Source organism: Lactuca saligna, chromosome 4 (genome assembly GCF_052625555.1).
Source record: "Lactuca saligna cultivar CGN05327 chromosome 4, ASM5262555v1, whole genome shotgun sequence".
NCBI classification, from domain to species: Eukaryota; Viridiplantae; Streptophyta; class Magnoliopsida; order Asterales; family Asteraceae; genus Lactuca; species Lactuca saligna.
Window position 1 is genome coordinate 76,430,523 of NC_136420.1, and position 21,800 is coordinate 76,452,322.

Genomic DNA, 21,800 nt, shown 5'->3' on the forward strand with positions numbered 1-21,800 from the left:
GTTCAGTGGCAAATAGATAAGGAAAAAAAGTTTAGTGACTAAATATGAACAAAACCGAAAGTTCCTTTCCCTCTAAAAAAGTTCAATGAGTAAATGTGAACAAACTTCCTTTTGTATTATATTTTAGCAAATTATTTATTTTTGTTAAATTCTAGCAACATTTATTGATGAAGAAATCTACGAAAAAACGAAACCGAAAAAAAACAATGGTTTTGTATTTTCCAAAATAAAAAATCAAAATTTCCAATCCGGTTTTGGTTTTACAAAACAACTAATCATTCTCACTCATGTGAATTATAACCATTGGTTTGACATGTGGAATTAAAGAACACACAAAGAACACAGTGATTTGGGTGTAATAGATACATTTGATTATAAAAGATGTTTACAAAAAAGGATCTTGATCTAAATATACATAATTAACACACACTAACACTCTCAATGTTACATCTCTCAAGCATACCTCTACATGTGGTATGAACCCACCTTATATAGAGGTATTTACATATCTCTCTCACACACTTTCTCTCTCTCTCGCTATATATATATATATATCATGTCACAAGGCTACTTTACCACATGCAAGTGAGTCTACAAAAGTCAAACCATTTACAAAGTCATACATGGATAACTTTGTACCCAACATTCTCCCCCTCAAAGTTAGGAATGGATGATCCGCTTCAAATCTTCCAAACTCGAGCAACTTCACGAATCGAGCCTCAAACGTGACACATGTAGAGATGAACATCAAATCTTCAATTCTTCCATGACTTTTCAATCTGGGTTATAGAATGTGAGACCATACAAACCGAACATCAAAAGGTAATTAGGAGTTTCTCATTCTCCAAAAAATTACCCAAAATTTGAGCATTTAAGCAACACTCCAAAAATCTTTAATAAGTTCAAACCCATCATGAACCGAAATCACTTCAGAATTTCCAGTCGAATCATTTCATAAACTTCAAATACTCTGAGGTCACTTCGGTCTTCAAGTTAGCATAATATGAAAAATTCAACTTTCGAATTTTCATATCTAAATCTCTCCTCCTTTTAATAATCGAAAAATGATTATAAACTTTCTTCATCAACAAATGTTGCTAGAATTTAACAAAAATAAATAATTTGCTAAAACATAATACAAGAGGAAGTTCGTTCACATTTAGTCATTGAACTTTTTTAGAGGGAAACAAACTTTCGATTTTGTTCATATTTAGTCACTAAATTTTTTTTCGTTATCTATCTGCCACTGAACTATTGAAACTGTACACATTTTACCCTTATGATCGACAACAACCGGTCATAAGGGTAAAATGTGTACAGTTTCAATAGTTCAGTGGCAAATAGATAACGAAATAAAGTTTAGTGACTAAATGTGAAAAAATCGAAAGTTCGTTACCCTTAAAAGTCATTATCCCTTATGTATATTGATTCGATTATTGTATTTCATATTATTTTTTCTTACTTAGTAGTGACTCTCAAGATCAACCAATTGCCCCACAAAAATGTTATTGGAGAAAGTAAAGATTCGATTTTTCTACTAGTCCATCAATAACAAGCCAACAAAAACCAAATTGGAAGGCTACCCAAACAAAAAACAGAAGATCGACTTACGCAGTTTAGAATCATTTTAAAAAACAAAAGATCAATACATAATACAATCAATCTTGAATCCACCCAAAGAGAAAAAAGATAGACCCGTTTCACTTGGTGCGAATACGTTTGATCACGTAGTAAGGGAAGGACTTGCAATCGGGGCAGATCCAAAAGAATTCGGAAGTGGGGGCAAAAAAAAGTAAGATTTTTAAGGGGTCAAAATATATTATTTTTGAAAAAAACACTATCTTTTTAATTATTATTTTTTGTTGCTGAGGCAATTGCCCACACGCACCCGATGTAGGTCCACCACTACTTGTAGTAATGATACTTTTCCATGATTATCCATTTAATATGGTAGATTTTGATTTAAAAGTTTTTTTTAAATCGGTTAACGTATTATTTAAACATATGTCGTGACCTACTTAATATGCTAAATGAATAACGATTGAATATTATATATATATATATATATATATATATATATATATATATATATATATATATATATATATATATATATAGAAGTAAGTTCATACGAAAATATAAATATCCTGCGAAAACGTGAAAACAGATTTTATCTATGAAAATTAAACACATGTACTATAAAAAAATAATTTTATTAGCAATAAATTAAAGATAGTAAGTTTGAATTGGATGGTGTTATGGTAATATAGATTTAAAGACGGTTTTTATAATTATATTTTTTTCACGTCTTTAATCATTTTTAAATTCATGTTTTCATAATAAAAATGTTAAAAATCATACTTTGCTAATATGAAACAGTTTATCATCTATCATCTATTATCATCATGTATTTCAAAGTTTGGATGAATTATTTACCAAAATATAATGTTGAGGTGATATAATATCATAGGTTTTTCTTGTTTTCGCGTTTTCGCAAATTATTTGCATTTTCGCATGAACCCTCCCCTATATATATATATATATATATATATATATATATATATATATATATATATATATATATATATATATATATATATATATGTGTGTGAGAGAGAGAGAGAGAAAGAAATGGGCCTAACCTAGTATAGACAATGATGGGCTAAGATACAACAAACTATACTATCAGCCAAAGATACAACAAGCTATACTAACATCCCCTACAGTTTCAACGTGGTGGAGAATATGAACATTTAAACTGGATAAAAAATCTGCAAATAAAGATGTGGACAGACCTTTGGTGAAGATATCAACCTACTAAGCAGTAGACGCCACATGAAGAACACGAATCTGAACTCGAGCAACTTGATCACGAACAAAATGAATGTCAATCTCAATATGTTTTGTTCGCTGATGGTTGATTATATTTACACACACACACACATACACACACACACACACACACACACATATATATATATATATAGACACACACACTGCACTGATGTTGTCACAATAAACAATTGTTGCTATGTTGGTTGGGCAACGCAGTTCGGAAAGAGGATTCCTAATCCAGCTAGTTTCGACAACTGCGTTAGCTACTCCACGGTATTCGGTTTCAACACTAGAGTGAGAGACAACCTCTTGTTGTTTAGCTACTCCACGGTATTCCTAAGAGACAAGGTTGTCTTCTAAAAATAAATACTACTTAGATGTGGAACTGCGCTTAGATGGTCATCCCCCTAATCTGCTGTAAAACCCCGATCTAGATATAAATCCAAATCACTAGATTGGTGCGGAATCCCAATCAAGTGAATGACACAAATTGTAAATATGAAATAAGAACATAATGTTGAATCTTCAATGAACACTATATTAATCAATAGTCTAGTACATAAGACTTTATATGTCTCTCGGTTCTCTCTGTCTCTCTCAAATCTTGAAATCAACAATTAAAATGACTAACTCTAAACACGGCTGAATCAATACAATATATATATACCTGGACCTAAATACAATGGCCCAACCCAAAACCCAACCAAAGTCACTCAAAGATTTTAGTCCAAACACCACTGAATTCATGGTGTTTCCAGTCCTTGACCGAGAACTCTAAAAGGTATGTAAAGTAAAGTATAAACCATAAATCATGTCCTAACAATCCCCCCCTTGGTTTATAGCTTTCTTTTCTTTTCAATCTTCTATTTGTTCTATGAATTTCAGCTTTTATCTTCGATTTCTTCACAACTTCAAGATGAACATAAGAATTTCTACATGAATGACTTCATCTTGAATAGTTGGAATTCCTTTAAAATTTGACTTTGAACGCACGTTGGATATAGAGGCTTCTTGTATAGGTTCTTGAAAATCAACATTTTTAGCTTTTAAAGTTTTCAGAGATAATTACAGAGAGACCGATTCTTCTGGATCACTTCCGTAATTTCATAGATAGCTGCAAATTGATTAATGAGGCTTCAATGCAATTTGTCACATAACTTCAAATACAACTTCACCTTGCTTCTGGGGTTGAAATGTTGAATGTTGAAGAATAATCTTCACTTCTGATTCCTTCGAATGAATATTCTTCATCGATCATAGATGCGTCTTGAAAAGTAACCATGACTAAAGTACCTGTGGATCACAGAGTTATAAAGACCCTTCTTACCACAGTTGTTCAAGGACCCAACTTTGGCTCAGATGGAGACTACTCGCAGTATCTGTGTGAACACAGAGGAACGCATTGTGATTTGTTGAGTATCGGAGAACTACTCGTGGCTATTTTGATGTTAACCCTGCATATCCTTGATCAAACATCTCAATACAGTTTTTCAAGTTAACAAGTTAACTTTGCCCTTGGCGAGAAGTTCAATGGTTTCTAAATCTCAGCTGAGTGTACCATTCTAGTGCCAGTGAGAGTCAATTAGGAATAACTCACAAAACCATTCCTGCGATAAATGTATCCCAAGAGAAATTTCCACAGTTTAGCATGACAATAGGTCAAGGCCGTTTGGCGGGACATTCAACGATAATTGTGCCTTGCGAAGTGCATCACCCTGGTTCCCATAACCATTAATTCCTTACCTACAGAGAATGTATCCAAGAATACATTTGAGTCTTCGCATTTTTGCATGACAAAAAGAATGTCAAGACCCTGGGCGGGCTGTTCAACAATATCTATTTCCCGGTTGGGTGAATCGCCCTGGTACCATGACAGTTCTTAGGTAAAGATATGTAACATACTGAATTCAGGTGTGTCTCTTAAACCCTTCTCCTTTCCCAACTTGTTAAAGTAAGCCTTAAATGAATTATTGGGCTTGTGAGTACGTTGGGCGTACTGAAGGGGTATGTTGCGCGTACTCGCATGCTTAATTTTCGACGCGGACTCGCCTGAGTACGCTGAGCGTAGTGAGCCTAGGTATAAACCCTAATTTAGGGCTTGTGCAATATAAAAGAAATGTTGTGGCCTTGGTCTCAGCCCCATTTCAGAGAGTGATACCCTAATAGAGAGTCCTCCTTCGTTTCTAGCTAGTGTATTGGTGTTCTAAGCTTCAAAGTGTCATTTCTAGGTGGTGGAAGAGAAGAAGAGGCCATTTTGGAGGTTAGAAGTTGTGAGCAAGAGTAGATCCGGGATTTTTAGAGGTTGGAGCTTCTTCCTGAGGTAAAAAGCTCAAAGCTTGACTTGTTATTTGTGTGGTGTGCTTCTTGGACCAATTTCTAGGGTTTTAGTCCCAAGATGGAGACTTTATGAGCAAAATGGTCTCCATTGGTCCAGATCTATCATATTTCAGGACTATAAGAGTTGTATGTTCATAAAAGTGCAATGTTGAACGTGGATAATGAGCCATGCATGAGATCTAGATCTTTTAAGGAGGAAGGAAAAGTGTTAGAGGGTATAAGGACCTTTACAACCATGCAAAGGCTTAAAGGTTTCGACTTTATGGAATAAGAGGTCTAGAAAGAGTCAGATCTGGAAGTTGGGTGAGTGTCTTAACCGTTTAAGACCAAAAACCAAGAAAGGCTGAAGCTGAGACTTACGTTGGGCGTAACTCTCAGTACGCACAGCGTAAGGGGTTGATACCCCATTTGTAACTCGCCGGCGTACGCCCCGCGTACAGAGAAGGTACGCATCGCGTACTGCAGTCTGTTGACTTCCGTTGACTTTTAGGGTTTTGGTCAACCCTTCAACTTTTAGGGTCAGGGAGGGGGTAAAATGGTCTTTTACTCTTCTGTGGAATTGTAGATTGGATTTAATCTAGCCTTTTGAGCCATTATTTATTGAGAGTGTTGTTATGTGATTAGGCGGGGGCTAGATCAGTGTGTTCGAGTGCGAGATTATCCGAGATACCTGAGGTGAGTCTTCTCACTATACTTTACCTAGAGTGGTACTTAGAGTTATGTGACAGAGTATTTTGTATGTTATTTATTTAATGTGATACACTGCATGATTTCTATGTGATTTATGCTATGTATGTTTCAGAGTTTATAAAGTTAGAACCGGAAGGTTCACAGAGTTAGGACCAGATGGTCCACAGAGTTAGGACTAGAGGGTCCACAGAGTTATAGCCTCAAGTGGCTAATATATGTTATATGTGGTATTTTGGGGAACTCCCTAAGCATTTTTATGCTTACAGTGTCACGTTATGTGTTTCAGGTACCAGTGAGGATCGTGGGAAGGCGACGGCATGATCAATACACATACGAGGAGTTTTTATACATTATGATCTTGGGATTGTGTTTTCATGGTTGTTATATAATACAATGACATTTTTATGATATTTATGAATGAAAGTACGTTTTTGGAAAAATGTAAAAATTGTTTGAAAATTTTGGGTGTTACAAGTTGGTATCAGAGCCTTGGTTTGAGGGATTCGGGTGCACCTTCGGGCGTATCAGAACTCAAACTAAGGATTTGAGAGATTTTCAAAATAAAAATTCACTAAAATTTCTCAAGAATAAAAGGTTTTTGAAAGAGCAGCGCAGAGCAGTGTGTACGATCAGCCAGCGCCCAAACGGTGATTTCCCAAACTACCCTTACATTATGAGGTATGCGATATGTTATGATATGACATGCATGCTAGAGTAGGATAGGTATTCTTATTAGAACTGGAGTGGCCTGATTTTGTGATGCCTTAGCCTAGGGATTTTGCAGCTAGGAGATGATTGAGAGTGAATAGATGGCAACGAGGAGCTTATGAGAGATCTACTAGAGGGTAGACTGTGTATATAGAGAGTAGAGTACTTAGGACTTGGGATCCTAGGAGGAGGACTTGGGATGAATATTGATGCGGTGTGGACGGTAGTATTGAGCCCGTACTACTGAAGACACCGGAGCAGTGCGCAGCCCAAGTAAGAATCTTTGGGATACCAGGGAACGAGCAGGGTCAAGTTATCGAGTGTGTGTATGTTCGAGCAAGTCTCTGATATGTTTTATATTGCATTTCAGAGAGACATCATGGTTGGGACACGTTACAGATCGGGACCAGCAACGTGAGCGATGAGGAGCTCCGCCAAATGATTCATGAGGAGGTGGCCGCGGCCATCCGTGCGGAGATTCCAGACATTTTTTAGGTCTATCAAGACCACTATGATGGAGACTTTCGATGAGAGATACGTGGCGGTTACTGAGGCTGTAGCTACCGTAACTGTTGCTGCTGCCAGACCTTAGGGTGGTGATTCGTTGTTGTTCCTGTAATTCAGCAACACGACGCAACCAGAGTTTGATGGTACACAGGATCCGATTGTTGCGATGAGATGGTTTTCTGATATTGAGGGATGCTTTTATACGTTTTCATGTCCAGAGCATCTGAGGGTCCGGTTCGCACTGAATCAGCTTCGCTTGGGAGCGAAGGACTGGTGGAAGTTTGTGATGGCGCACTTTTTGTCTGTTGAGCTTGCCGCGGTGACCTGGGAGAGGTTCACCGCTATGTTTTGTGACGAGTACGTTCCCCTGGTGGAGAGGGAGTGTTTGGCACAGGAGTTTCTGACCCTCAAGCAGGGTATTGGGTCTGTTACTGTGATCACTAGGATGTTCCATGAGAGGGCGATGTTCTGCCCTGAGCATGTGTCTACCGAGCAGGCACGTATGAGTCGGTATTTGAGTATTGCAAGGAGGGACATACGAGAGTTCGTGGCGAACTCGTCATACCGTACATTTGCCAAGCTTCAGGAAAATGCTCCGAAGAGGGAGATAGAGTTGGAGACTCAGGTTAGGGAGGAAGCAGAGTCTCAGGGGAGGGATCGGCGACCGACTCAGTCCCAGCCGGCAGCCAAGCGGGCCAATCCTGCCAATTTGAGATCAGAGAACCCGAAGGGCTGTACTTGTTGCAAGTGCGGCAAGGGTAATGAGGGAGTGTGTAGAGCAGGGTCTTGCTACAAAATGTGGCAAGGAGGGGCATATGGCTAAGGATTACCCCAAGGGATTTGCAGTCTGTTTTCACTGCAACCCGACTGGACACCGGAAGGCCGAGTGTCCGTAGCTGTAGGGATCTTCCCCTATTGTTGTACGAGCTACAGAGAGCCGGCCGGTGAAGGTCGAGGCACGAAGGAGAGCCTTTCAGTTGACTGCAGAGGAGGTCCGTGCGGCGCCTGATGTTGTGGCTGGTATGTATTCTTTCTCGTATTTCTATGATGTTTATGATATGGTGTTTATATTATGTTATGCGTAGGTACTTTCCTTGTGTGTTCTGTGCCTGCTTTGGTGTTATTTGACTCGGGTGCGAGTCGGTCTTTTGTATCGTTAACATTTAGTCAGCACATTAGTATCCGTCGAGAGGCATTGAGTCGACCTTTGTGAGTTTCCATAGCTAACGAAAGAGCAGTGTATTCCACGGATGTGATTTGAGGATGTGTACTCGAGATCTTCAGCCTTGAGTTTCCGATTGATTTGGTCCCGATTGCTATGGGAGATGTTTGTGTCATTATGGGTATGGACTGGTAGAGTAGATTTGGAGCGGTTATCGACTGTGAGTGTCAGCTGGTGACTATACGAGACCCTAGTGGGGAAGTTCTTATGGTTTATGTCAAGGGTACCCGTCCCGGGTCAGCATTTTGTTCAGCCGCAAGAACGAGGCAGAGTCTACAGCAGGCCTGTAGTGGGTTTATGACTTATGTGGTGGATACGAGAGTAGGTGCAGAGGGACCGAGGTCGGTCAATGAGGTCCCCATAGTGCGTGAGTTCCCGGATGTTTTTTCCCGAGGAGTTTTCGGGTGTGCCTCCCGAGAGGCAGGTGGAGTTCCGTATCGATTTGGTTCTGGGGGCAGCGCCTATCGCCAAGGCACCCTATCGCCTTGCACCTCCAGAGATGCAGGAGTTATCAACTTCAGGAGCTGCTGGGGAAGGAGTTTATACGGCCGAGTAGCTCACTGTGGGGAGTGCCGATCCTTTTTGTTAAGAAAAAGGATGGTTCACACCGAATGTGCATTGATTACCAGGAGTTGAACAAACTGATGGTCGAGAACCGTTACCCCTTACCAAGGATCGACGATTTGTTTGATCAGTTGCAGGGAGCATCTTAGTTCTCCAAGATTGATTTGAGGTCTGGATATCATCAGATGAGGGTGCATGATGAGGATATCCATAAGACAACATTCAAGACTCATTATGGGCATTATGAGTTCATGGTGATGCCTTTCGGGCTCACCAATGCACCGACAACATTCATGGACCTCATGAACAGGGTGTGCAGGATGATGTTGGATCGTTCGGTGATCGTGTTCATTGATGATATATTGTTGTATTTGAGATCTAGAGAGCAGCATGAGGATCATTTGAGGGAAATCCTCGGAGTTCTAAGATCGGAGAGGCTCTAGGACACCTCATCAACAGAACGGGATATTGGTCGATCCGGCCAAGATTGAGGCGGTGATGAGTTGGGAGGTGCCGAGATCCCCCTCGGAGATCAGGAGTTTTCTGGGGTTGGTTGGCTACTATCGTAGATTCATCAAAGATTTCTCCAAGATTGCGATTCCTCTCACCAAGATGACCTGGAAGGGCATCGCCTTCAATTGGGGTCCAGAGCAGCAGACCTCGTTTGAGACACTTCGCGAGAAGTTGTGCGAAGCCCCAGTGTTGGCCCTTCCATAGGGAATGGAAGACTTTGTGGTATATTGTGACGCGTCGATATCAAGACTAGGTGTGGTGCTTATGCAAAGGGGGCATGTGATAGCATATGCATCGAGGCAGCTAAAGCCTCATGAGATGAGGTATCCCACCCACGATCTAGAGTTGGGGGCAGTAGTGTTCGCCCTTAAGATCTGGCATCACTATTTGTATGGGGTTCGGTGTACAATATACACGGACCGCAAGAGCCTGAAGTATTTGATGGATCAGCCCAATCTGAATATGCGCCAACGGAGATGATTAACATTGCTAACTTTTGTTTTCTATAATTAACATAGCTAACTTGCAACCTTTATCATAATTATCATGCTCCCACTAACATGATGATTATGAGCATAATACTTATGCTCCCACTAGCTTTGACATGTACTCAGAAATTAGTTGTACTTCTAGAAATCAATACTTTAGTGACTTTCTTACCAAAGTTCAAATTTCTGATACTAGATTGCTTTGATAAAACTTTATCAATATCATACACCTTATCTTAGATGGCTCACAGGTGTGTCTAAACAATTCTATGAACTATGAAAAGGGATGTTGTAATCTTAGTCTCGATTGTTTAGACCTTTGCCACTTCTCACAAGTCCATGTTAGTGTGCCGGTTAACCACACACGCTCCACTAACGACTTTGAGAATTCAAATATCACAATTGCTATCTAGCTAAAATCTACTTTGTGAAAGTATTTCCTCACCATCATTTTCATAAATCGGAGATAAACCTTATGACACTTAGATTTAATAGTGTATGTGTTGTTATCCATGTGAATGATCAAAACCATAGTCACAAATTCAAACTCATATGGACTGAACTCAATCTTAATTTCTTGTCACCTGGCAGCTCAAGGGCCTGTCATTGCTTCCATGTTGTTGTGCAACCAATTGAGAACTCTAAGAACACATATGCAAAGCCAAATTTCACTAGAATGGGCACAAAATATGTCAACACGATAGGTTATAAACCTCAAGTCATGTGCTAGTGAAGAACTTCAGGTTTAATTCTTGAGTAGTTCGTGAGACTTTCAATACCTTTAAGACTCCCACTGTCCTCTTAACATATAAGACTCTCTTGTCAAATATTCAAAATATAGTGTGGATTCTAATCAAGACAAACACTTCACACAATTGGCCTTAAATGGTCTTTGTTTTATCCAAAACATCACAACTTACCAATTTCAAATGTACAAGAGTATAATACTTTTACTCTTACATTTGACAAGTGATTTTAAACCTTCTTTAAGACATGTCACTTAAGTTACATTCATAGAGTATAACTCTAAGAATTGTTTTTGGAACGAAGTATAAATTATCTTCTTGATTTCACCACTTCAACAATTCATAGCCCCTCTTCTTAGCTATCAGAATGCACTTAGAGGATAAATTGTGATAAATCCTCTTAATCATTAAGATGATCATATAACATGATACTAAAGTACTCTCCCATCTTTTCAGATTTGAGAAACTTTTATCTTTCTGCCATAATTTGATTCTTCTTATTCACTCTGCCATACATTGGATCTTTTCCAATGTTTCAGAACTTATACTTAAGCTTGTAAGTATAACCATATTTACTAAACCTTAGTAAATAATGATGAATAGTCTTATCGATCTTTTGTGGTGGACTTAACCAGTGCACAAGAATGTGTACTTGATCCCTTAGTCCTTCACTTGACTTACACATCCATGTGAACAAGTATTTAGTCTTAATTTTTCCAATGCTTGAAAGTTCTCATTCATCATGCTATACAACTTGCATGATTCCAAGTTTCGGTCCAATTGAAACCTTGGGTGATGAGAATCTTTCCTTATTTGGTAAATTTAGACACTACCACAAATGAAAGAATCCAATTCATATTTCCACTCTTGCTCTTAATGTAATCTTTATAACCAACAAAAAAAATTCACAAATACCATTGTAAGGACATTTTAAAATAAATAAAATCAAAATTTTTCCTTTTATTTTAAAAACTTTGCGAAAAAACTTATCCTTACAATCCTTATGAAAACTTGTTGTTATCTATTCCTAAGCAATATCTCATAACTCCTTAGAAGTAGCTCAAGAATCCGATATTCAAATTATGCGATAGAAATCCATCTACACGATCAGATTCAACATATTCTTTCTTTAAGTTCCTTCACTTTTCTTTGATTCTTAAAACATCAACATGTGACCTAGTCACATCATGTAATAAGAATCTCCAAGTAGGAACTTAATAGAGTTAGACAATGGACTTTACTTGAAATAAAGTCAAACTTATTGACTTTACCATCCTTAGGTAAGTTTGGCAGCTTCGTAACCAAAGCCCCTTCCTTTGGGAATAGAAACATATGGACCCTTAGGTAATAGTAAATGGGACTATATCATACTTAGCCTTTCTCTTTACCATTTTGTCAACCAAGTTGACTATGACCAATCCCTTTCCATTGGGAAGAGAATGCTTTTATGGATTTCTTGTGTCACTATTGCCAATGTCCATAAGTTTTTGGAAGTTGATCTTAGCAAATAGATAAGATCATTAAGGGTCTTGTCATAGTCTGTTTCATAGGAGCCCCAAAGGAATTCACTATTTTATTTAGAAATTGATTTCACCACCAACTTTCTCAAGACTTTGACACCTAACTCTCCCGACTTGTCAATATGTGACTACATCTCCAAGATGTGACCACACATAGACCTTTACTTGCCAATAGGGCTTGAGTAAACTTAATATTTTCAAGAACTTGTGGGTTAGGAAGAATAATTGTAGGATGTGAAAGAAGTATGATTTCCATGGGACATTATCTTCATTTAGGAAAGCTTGTTTCAAGAGATTTGGGAAGATCATAAATGTCTAAACCAAACATATTTTTGGGAAATATTCAAGATAGTTGATTTAAAGTCCTTAATATAACACCCAATATGAAATATTAAGGCTAGGACCCAACACAATACTGTTAATTTAAAGATAGTTGATTAAATCAACACCCAATTTCAAATTGTGTTGATGTGAATTAAGGCTAGGACCCAACACAATACTTTTATAATTTATATGATGTGAATTATCTTTGTTCACATCAAACTTTTTCATGTAATTAGCATAACTTTTAAACTAATACAAAACATGAATCTATTGACAATTATCTTTGAAATTGGATTAGCATGAACATTACCACATCAAAAACAAGTTTATAAGGTCAAAAACAGCTTAGGGTAATGTTCCTAGTCAAATTCCAGCCAAAACAACAAACAGCAAGCTGTTAGCACCCAAAACTCGTCGAGTTCCTTAAGAAACTCGTCGAGTTCATGCCCAAAATGATGAACTCGTCGATTTTTTTGCATAAAATCGTCGAGTTTTATTATCTGGACAGATTCAACTTTGAAAAAACACATTTGCATCAAGTATAAGAGAAAGCAAGCCTAGTCTCTGATACCACTGTTGGGTTTTGAGCATTCTAACACTCCTAAGTATACATGCAACCCTAAATACCTTGGATCTATGTTTTATCTATTATACATGCAAATATGAACTTTCCAAGGTATTCATCCTAACTAGCATAATAGCATTGATTCATATGAATATATCAAGTTAGAATTACATACCTCTTTGATGTACAATGTCTTCATGAAGCTTGAGTGCCTAGTGCCCCAAGTGTGACACATCAAGTGGTTCACACAACACCAAATACACATGGAATGACTTGAGAGAAATTCACACTTCATGAAAATCGGCTAGCCCTTTCTATTACCCATAGTGGCCGATTTTCTCTAAGAATAAGATCATTATATAGTTAGGGTTACACCATGTAAACCCTAATTGTCATGTCCTTTCATTTCCATGATCCATGGGTACAAATACACCATGGAGCATCCATGGAGCATCTTATGGGTTTTAGCCCAACTTGACAATCCAAGGAGCATTAGCCCACTATATAAGTATGGATAATTTACACAATCAACCCATATATTTAATTAGTCTTCTTTTGATCACTTAATTAATCCTAGATTAATACTAATTAAATAATCTTATTAATATATTAGAACTTATAATATATTAACAAACCTTAAGTGTTATTTCTGTCATTATAGTCTATCCAAATGCATGATGCCATGTAACCCAAATGGACCATGCCGGGTCAGGTCAAGTCTCACCAATTTTAGTTATGGACTTAGACATTAATCCAACAAGATTATGGGCTCTAACTCTACAATAATTGTACTCTGAGCAACACGACTCCATTCCACTCAAGTCTGACATTTGAGAGGTATAGTGCTCTTTCAAAACTATCAAAACGTATAGGATTCCAAGTCAAACTTCTTTTAGACCTATCAAACATTTACCTTAGCACATGCTAAGCATTATTCCTTCCGATTCACTACATCTCAAACATCATCTTGAGACCTAGGTTGTGTTCAACCCCACACAACCTGCCCCAATCTTAGATGAAACAGTCTCGGAAGAGAATATATCATCCACCTCTGAAGGTTGTGTAAAACAAATTGCTAAGCTAAAGCCATCCCCTTCGAAAGTTGAAGCGAAAAGAGAACCAAAGCTGGTAAACCCTCTCAAAAGGATTCACAAATCGGCATTCGACCTGACTGTGGATCTCTACTAACCCCACCCAGCCACTCTTCTAAAGTACCCTTCAGAGTCTTAAAATCACATCTTGCACATACACACACATGGGGAGTCTACACATAATTTACCCCTACCTTCCCAAAAGGTGGTTCGGGTATTGAACATAGTCCCTTGGAGCCTCCTAGGACAAACTCACGAGTCAACTTGAGTTTTCCTTTTTCTTTGACTTAACCACAATCACTAGCCCCTATCACTGATTCCATGTTTTTTGAGACAGGAGCAGTCCCTCCTATCTTGAAAGCTGCAACTAGTCTAATACCCGTTTCAGGTAGAGGATGCTCGAGTATGTTTGAAAAAGATTGGGTAGATTTTGTTGACAGGGCTTAATCACTGCATCTAGAGCTATCTCTAGATTAAGTGGAATATACGCTCATTTCAATACGCCAATGATAAATCAACATTCACATTCCTTTTGTGTATCCTTCCAATGAAGAAATCCATCAAGAGCTTCAACCATCCATCAATGCATTAAATTCCATACAGATTAAAGAAGTTCATGCTCCTAACAACACTGTGAATGATCCTCCTCACGATAATGTTGTTGCTAAAGGACATGTTCTCGAGTCAACCAATATCTCGGATGATCATGCTCCAAATTTTATGAGTGTTTTAGATGTCTCCTCTCACGTTGTCAATGATGGCAATACAATTGTCGGAGTCATTCCATTTCCCACCCCATTCAACATTTTCCACAAGCCTTCCTCCTCCAGAGCTCGTTTTCATTTTGGACTCTCTTCGTCCTCGAAAGCCTTTGATGAAAATGTAGATCTTTACAAAAACAAAGTTACTACTCCTCCTCTAAAAAAACACCTTAGAAGGTTATCAAGAAACTCCCACTCTAGAAGCTCCACATGATGACAAGAAAATCAAAGATGATGATGATTAGAGGTCTAAAATTTCCACCTCCGATACAGGATCCTCCGACAAGAACATTGCGAATCAATTTGCCTTACTGAAACTCCGAGAAACATAGCCACTGCTAACTCCAAGGTTGAAAAGGTCACTCAACAAGTCGCATGTCTTGATTCAAAACTTGAACCTGTTCTCAAATCTCTTTCTGAGATCAAGGCTGCTACTCCATCTAAACTTGATCATGCTAATTAACTGGACCAACTTATCTTTCTTCACTTGAGTTGTACTCTAGAAGATGCCGAAGTAAGTTACAAGGATATTCTCACTCATCATATCACTACCATTAACACTATGCTCGAAGTTCATGATAACATGCTCTATGCTACAAATACCCAGATCACGTAAACTCATATTCGTCATTAGAAACAGGTTCAAAGATTGGAGAAAGAGATTCATCACAAAGATTCCATGAACATGGTCATGCAAGAAGTTGTTATCAAAGTCATCTCGTGCAGCTAAACATCATCAGGATGTTCCAAACTACAAGTTTCATGAAATGCTCCTCATTCTCGACGAAACTTCTGCCCACCTCAAAGCTCAAGCTCCGACTGTCGAATCTTATGATTCCCTTTCCAAGCAAATCAATATGAGCTTTCAGCTAGTGTTCAAACGTTTAATTAAGCTAAAGTTAGATCTGTTGCTTGTATCGGAGGCAGTGTCATCCCATGCAAGAGGGGGAGAACAAAAACCGTACAATGGAGATCAATCTCGGAATTTGCTCTCCGATTTGAAGATTCAGATAAAGAGATTGTGGAAATAGATACTTATGAAGATAATGATGATGAAGATGATTTTGTTAACGATGTAATGGTTGGACTTCAAGATATCAGGGAACATCCTACCAAAGTCTTTTCAGAAGCAGAGAAGATGAAATGGTCTTCAATGACTTGGCCATCTTCTTTATCCGAAGCATTCAAAAGGATATAATACATGGTTAAGGTCAAAAACATTCAAAAGCATTCAATCGATGCCTTCTGATCCACTCAATCAATGTCTCCTCCAATTTCTGCTCTGAGGATTGTCCAAATCGATGAAGGTTCTCCAATCAGGAAATCGGACGAGATCCCTGAAGATCCCTTGATTTCTCCTTAATCCGAGCTATTCATTACTCAATCTGGCCAACAAATCATCTCCTCCATCTTCTCTCAAGCTGATCAATCCATAAACAAAGGAAAGAAAATGGCTACTGGTTTAGACAACTCAATGAAGTCGTTTAAAAAGTCTGAGGGCTACTTCATCAATTTCGCACCCTTGCATCCATCAGATGATCCATAAATCATCATCTAAACTGAGTGTGAGAGATTGAGAACCTTTTATTCTACCAACGAACGACCCCAAAAAGAAGTTTGGTATTGGAAAAGAATTACCAAGATTGTTGGATATGGTAATAAGGTTCAAAGCAAGTTTGATCTTGACTATCTTCTATACAAATACTTCATATCTCGGAACAAGGAATCCACTATCACTATCAATGATGCAGACTTTCCCTCGATGAATCCAAATGACATTCTCATTATAGTTGCTCATCTACAATATCGCCAAACTAATGAATCTAGCATTGGAGCTTACAACTTCGCAATCAGCTTTCTCAAGGACTACAATGCTAAATTTTGTAGATCCGACGTGGAGTTTTCTCACCTTTTCAGAATAGAAAACTTTTTGGCTAAATCACAACTAAGCTTCCCGAAGCCCATATATTATCATAATGTCTAACTGAAGAACCAAAATTGGTTATGTCTAACTCAAGAAAAATACTAATCAAAAAGAATTTTTTAGAGTCCTTGACAAGCACCTCGCTCCCACCAATATTCTTCAGAAGTTCATGTCAAATGTTATCAAGAGTAATTCCTATGAACACATCAAAAAGAAATTTATTAAGCATCTCCAATGGTACATCCATGTCCGAAGCTGGCTCCAGAGTGCTTATTTGTTTTTTTTTTGATGAATCCAAGTGATATGTCGAATGATTGCTAAGGTAACTTAGGGGAGATAATGTTGGATTAGTGTCTAAGCCCGTAACCATATGTGGTAAGTGCTTGACCCGGTTGTGCATGGTCCTTTTGGGTTGCCTTCACCAAAGCAACTTGACTGGAGAAATAATAGAGAAAGAGGTTATTACGATTTATTAATATATTATAAGAATAATATATTAAAGGAGAAATCATATTTGTTTAATTAATATTGGTCAATAATTAATTAAGAATTAATTTTGTGATAAAATGTAATTAATTAAACTAGAGGGGCTGACTTGTAATTATGTGATAGTTGCAAATTGTGGCATTAGATGCCCCAAGGAAGGGGTGGACGAATTCAAGGTGATAAGGCCTTAAAATTCATCCATGATAAGGATTTAAGGCTTACAGATAAGGATAAAGACTGAAACTCTAATCTCTACCCTATATAAAGACCCCTTAGGCCTTAGAAAATCAGCCACTAGATCCCTAGAAGACCTAGAGCCGATTTTTGCCTCTCCCCCTCTCTCTCTCTTTTGCCTCTCCATTTGCTTGTGGTGTTTGTGAGCCATTAGGGGTACTAGACTTGTGGTACTTGCTTTCCAAGACAAAGAGATTGGAGATTAGCATTGTTATTACAATATAACAACAAGAGGTATGTAATCCCTTCTACTACATAGATTTCGAAATACCTAGGTGCATGTTAGGGTTCTTCTTGTGTTCATAAAGTTGTGTATCTAATAAAGAAAATATAGATCCAAATCTAGGGTTACATGCACACATAGGATTGTTTGTATAAAACCCATCAGATTGTTAGAACATGAAAAGTGATCCTTAAGCAATCCGAGGTGAAGTAATCTGAGATGATTCATTTTGAAGTGAAGACAATTCTAAAGTCAAAGATCGGTCCGGGATGCATCTTTGTGTTAAAGTGTTTTGAGTCTGTAATGTGCATTTATTATTAAAAGTACTATTTTGTATTCTTCCTATTGTTTTATAGTATAGTACAAGAGAAAAGATCAACAACAATGGCTGTGTCAGTTTGTTGATCTTCAGAAGTCTAGCAGTTCATGCTCACTTTATCATATTTGTCTTGTAGTTACTCTTTGACTATTTAAGGAGTAGTCACATTTGTATCAAGTGTGGAACGTGTACCTTTTCACATATATCAAGAATTATTCAATCAATCATTCTCTCTTACATTCATCTTATTCTTGAATCACTTTACATTGTTCATACTTGTTAATCATTTATACTTTGAGCACTTTGTTGCTTATCTTAATTTTTAAACAAGACTGATTCACCAGACTTGATTGGTTATTTATTATTAGTAAACATTGATCTTAAGTTAATTCAAGGTTGGAGTTCTCAAACCTTGTTCGCGCACCCCCTTTGCTTTCACATTCCATATTATATTGAATAGAACTAACGATATTAGTCATAAGAACCATTTGTGTGCAAGGTTTGCTCCAAAAGGACCTTTCATGCAAAAAAGATTTCACAAGAAATATTTTAGGAAAAAATGAAAAGAAAAAAAGATCGTTTGTGAAATTTTATCTAGAAAAAACTATAAGACTCGAGGGTATGGGCCCGTTATTGGGTGTTAAGGCTGACGTGGACGTGGCTTAATGTCGTGGTTACAAGGGAGCACCTCCCCCTAGGCCCCTAGTTGTTTTGTGGTGTTTCGTGATGGTGATAATGAGCTTGAACAATGATTTTGGCTTTGAAATTTGAACATTTTCACACTTTGACCATTCAAATGATCATATTAAATTAATTAAATTTTTTTTTTTACCTAAAATAAATAAGAACTTGTCAACGAGGGTACTATGTTAATTTTATTTCTAATTATCGGTTAAATAGTTATAAATTGATATTCTTAATTATAAACCGTGCAATTATTAAAAAATTTATTATAAAGGTAGGTTTTATTTAAATAACATGTTTTATTAAATTAATTTTGTGTTTATAAATATTAAAAATTAAATCGAAAAAAATGATGACAGAGAAATTTAATGGGTGTTATAACAGGTTTTTCATTTCTTTACTTGGTGTTATAATATTGTCGGGTGACATGACATGTAAGGTGATAAGTTTTGGATGTGGTAACACCTTTTAAGACAATTCGTTATATCTACCACTAATCATTATAGTGGTGTATGTCACATTGTCACCACTAACTACCACTACCACACCATTACACCTTATTTTTTAATTAAATTTAATTCAAAATACATATAAAATCCAAATACAATAAAAACATATTTTTTTGAACTAGTTTTTTAATCAACTAAAAAACATTACATTTTTTTTTTAAATAACAAACTAAAACAAAATCGAAAAAAAAAACACATTAAAATGCAAGCACAAAAACAACTTAAACTAGTTTCTAAACCCCGTTTTTTTAATTATCCCACCGTGACATCTCCTTAAGTTTTAGTTAAGCTTTGATGTATTTAAACGATTTGTGGTTTATTTGTTCATATTGATGCATGATCACAGCGACCGGATCATCTTCGTGCGTGTTGTTTATAACATGGTTATAAAGTCTGTTGAAATCGCGACATGTTGTCCTAATAAAACGAAACTTAGAACATATTCTATCAAGATTACGACTACGACAACCTATTAAATCATGGAAAACATTTCCAACTTTTGCCCAAAAATCCCTGGAAGTTCGACTATATGGGTCTTTCGAAACTGTCACTCATACCATTGTTAACTTCTTTTCTTTTTCTACCGACCAACTCTATGTTTTGGGAGTCATGGTTTTTAAAAGTGAATAAATGTAGAAAGAAAATGTGTGAAAGAGAATTATTTGAGTGTATTCGTTGTTAAATTGATGTGTTTATATATAGGTAATGTTTTAGATTAAAAAAAGTTATCATTGAACGGTCAAGAAAGGAAAACAAGATTTGATTGGGTGTTTGAGTTCGTCGTCGGCAACACGAGGGAGCACAGCCACGCTCGACCACAAATGACCAGGATGGTGTGCACGAAATATTTTTGTAGCCATGTAGACCATGCTAGCCTCCGTGCTAAACATACCGGACAACGTAATATATTGTCCACATCTATTAAATATTAATACCAGATGATCTTGCCATGCGCCGCAGCCATGTTATCGAATTTATAGAATTTATATTAACTTGTTAAATTATTTATATAAATGAACATAATTGCTTATGTTATGTACTTTTTAAATTAAATATTAATTGTTATTAAGTTGTCACTAATTTAATTATTTCATATTAATTAAATTTTATATTATTATTTTCTTTTCAGGTCTTTTAATAAAGATTTATTATTATGATTAATTACCAAATGGTTTATAGCCAAGTGATACCTTTCTTTTTTAAGATCTAGTGATAAGTCTTATCATGGATATAGAAAAAAAAATTGGATATTAGTTTAAAAGTGATCAAATTTTTTCGGTTAAAAAAAATGTGATTAATTAAAATATTTTGAAAAATATATAAAATAGTTGTCACGTCAATGAACACAATTTTCAAAAAATTGTTAACATTATACTATTATTAAAAATACTTATAAAAAAGCTAATGCCATATAATGGAAAATTTTGTCTAAAAAAATCAGCTAGTTTGATAACATCTATTATAATTTCATGAAGAAAGTTACAAAATCAAATCCAAAATATACCTCTTTTTGAAACACAGAGGAGTATACAAAATTTTATATATACTGAAATGTGCTGCGAACTCTTTAGATAAATAATAAAAAGAGTAAATTAAACGAATGATCCCTATGGTTCATGGTAATTTACGCGTTTAGTCTCTAATTTATTTTTTTATTCGGAAGATCCTTATTGTTTGTTTTTGTTACGCGTTTGGTCCATACTGATTGTTTTTATTGCACGCTTGATCCCTGTATTACATAAAAAAAAACTATTATTTAAATAGGAAAAATGATGGAGTAGGTAAGATAAGGTGAGAGGGTGGGGTTGAAGTTTGTTTATTTAAATATATTAAAAAATCAAGGGTAAAATAGTATTTTCAGGTAAGGTATGGACCAAACATATAACAAAAGCAAATAATAAAGACCTTCCAAATTAAAATAAATAAATTAAAAACCAAATACGCAAATTACTCTAAACCATAGCGACCATTCGTATAATTTACTCTAATCAAAATATAATACACATTGATTTACGTTATATCAGCTCTTTAGCTAAATAATAAAATATATTATACATTTACATTATATCATATTGAATGATGATTATATGATAAAAATAAAAGATTAATTGTATTTTGTTCAGTATATGAAAGTCTTTTAATCAATTATCATAGTTTAGCTTATTATATTCAACAACTTAATATATTAATTAGTTTTATCATTTAAAAACTCATTTGTTTCACGTGCTTTGTAGATTTTATCTTTCGTAACGCATGCCATATGATTAATTTCGAATGGAAATAAATCGCAAATGGATACATGTCCTCGTTATTTGTCTCGATTTTGCCTTTTCACATTATTACATACATATATTAAAACCCAACATATCTATGAACAGTAAACTTCAAACGAAACGGTTTATATTTCAACCACAACATTTTGTAAACATCGACTTTTACATCAATTCTTGCACAAACGACTATAACCACCCCCATCCGTTTCCATATGTTTCTCCAAACTCTCTCCTTCTTTCTTCATCTCCGAGTTTGTGCATTTGAAAACCCAACATA